Here is a 2,183-nt window from a genome sequence, read left to right on the forward strand (position 1 = left end):
GGAGATTGACGGCGGCGGGATTTCATCTGGGCGGCCTGGCGCCGATGGCAGCCTGTCTGCGAGCGGCATCGGCCGGCGCGCCGCCCGAGCGCCGGGCGCCGTCCCGGGTGACGTCCGCTGCCGGGCGGCCGGCCGGTGGCGCCGACGCGCCGAGAGCCCGGCAGTCGGCTCGGCGAACCGAACTCGGAGCGGCCTGCTGTGCTCCTGCCGTGCTCCCGCTGTGCTCCTCCCGCGCTCGGCCGACGGGACGCTCGGCGCTGGCGCGCGTAAATCAAAGTCAGTCGACGTTCCATGTTTTCCATAGCGATATCGACGCACGGCAGGGGCGTGATCGAGTCGTCGATGTGTGCCCGGATATGTGATCGCGCGGATGTGTGCGGCCTACCTTATCTGCCGCACCGACCCGGCACCAGCTGAGACGTTTTCGGTGGGAGAGGCCTCGCGTGCCGTTTTGCATGATCTGGTGGAAGTCCAATTTAGGCCTTGATGGGAAGACTGCAAGTGATGCTTGAATGATGGAACGTCTAGCTGATGCGGTGGCGTTGAATCATTTAATAAGCGAGCTTAACGCGCATGTGCAATATTCGAGAACCCCACACTGGAATCGTTGTTTGGTCAAAATGACGGAATAACAGCTTACCAGCTATACAGATTTGATAACGCTTGTTTTGGACGATGTTAGATTTTCACTGGAAGTGCGATTTCTTCCGAGGTATTTCTGTAGATCAGGTGTCTTAGCTGATCACATACAGAGTTACCTAAGGCAGCGACATGTGGTGGTGGTCTAATGATACCGTTAATGATTATCAAGAAAGGCTCTGACAGACAGCCGGGGATGACAACGTTATGCCATTTGGTGCTAGAGACAAGATTCGTGTCTGATTCTATGTACATGTGTAGCAGCTAACGCTCGCAGCACGGCTCGTTAGCCGCTAGCCTCGCCGGATATGCAACAGGCGGCGGATAAATGCACGGCCCATGGCTTCGTTGGTGAAGATCCTGACGCGACGACCAATGTTTGGCGTTGCTGATGGTCCCAGCGCGGGCAGGCGTCGATAAACAATTCCCCGGTTAGCAGCATGGTTGGGCGCCTCGTCCACGGAGGGCGTGTCCGCCGGGCTGGCCGGGGCGTGCAGCCCATCCGGCCCGCCCTCTTCCAGCGTCGCCCCGTCCGCAGAGCGTGGACAGCCGGAGCGCTGGCACAGACGCCCTCCCGAGTCGCCAGTGTCGGAGTGGTCAAACTTATGGGACGAGTGCACTGATTCCAACTATGATACGCGAGTCTGGCGCGCGCCGGAATAGAGATGAGAAAGAATGGCGTCTCTTTTCTCAGTCAAGAGATAATGCAGTGGGGCTTGGAAGACCGTGAGGAACAGTGGTGGCCTGGGAAGCTTTAGCAAAGCCGATGGGACTTAAGCTCAGCGTCGTGTATGGTTTCACTTTGTTCGTACTGGCCTCTAAACATAGCGTATCAGTACAGCGCAGCTGCCTGGCTAAAGCCAAACGTGAAGCCTCTTCCATCAATGCTAACACTTGCATGAAGCTAAAAGGCAACGTCTGGAGAATTGGAATGGCAGCGACATGTTTTTGAATGAGTCAAGCAAACGAATTTATGGTTCATGAGACCCAAAGTTGACGTGTTTCCCAACACTGATGAGCTTTGTGGTAACTCAGTCATTAATTATGTAACGCCTTCTGGGAATAATGACCCATCAGCATCGTGGACTTTGCACGTTGCCTTTCGGATAAAACCTAACTCTTCAAGATAATTCGACACCCGGCAAATAAGATTACGGGGGTGTATTCAGATTTCAGGCATCTCCCTGGGGCTTGAAACATGTCGATGACTTTATCTATGACTTGTAAAGGTTAAAGGTCTCAAAAAAGATTTAGTCTAAACGTTAACATGAGCAAAGTATCGCGAACCCAGTAAAAAACTCATCCCACAAGCATCCCACTTACTCTCACAACGCCTCTCTGCGAACGCGAGAACCGAAAAGACTAAGCGATTTCGAGATGAATCGAACAACTGAGATGGGGTTGCAAGTCCTTTTTTAGTTCGCTCTATGGGGATCAATTTCAGCGAAGGTCACTTCGGTTGCGATACGAACGATGCCTACGATGTTAGGGTACGCCATGTTGATTATCCACGATCCTGGAAGAGGTCCTCTCCACCTGTCACT

This window comes from Pollicipes pollicipes, unplaced genomic scaffold (genome assembly GCF_011947565.3).
Source record: "Pollicipes pollicipes isolate AB1234 unplaced genomic scaffold, Ppol_2.1 Scaffold_2555;HRSCAF=2994_pilon_pilon_pilon, whole genome shotgun sequence".
Classification (NCBI taxonomy): domain Eukaryota; kingdom Metazoa; phylum Arthropoda; class Thecostraca; order Pollicipedomorpha; family Pollicipedidae; genus Pollicipes; species Pollicipes pollicipes.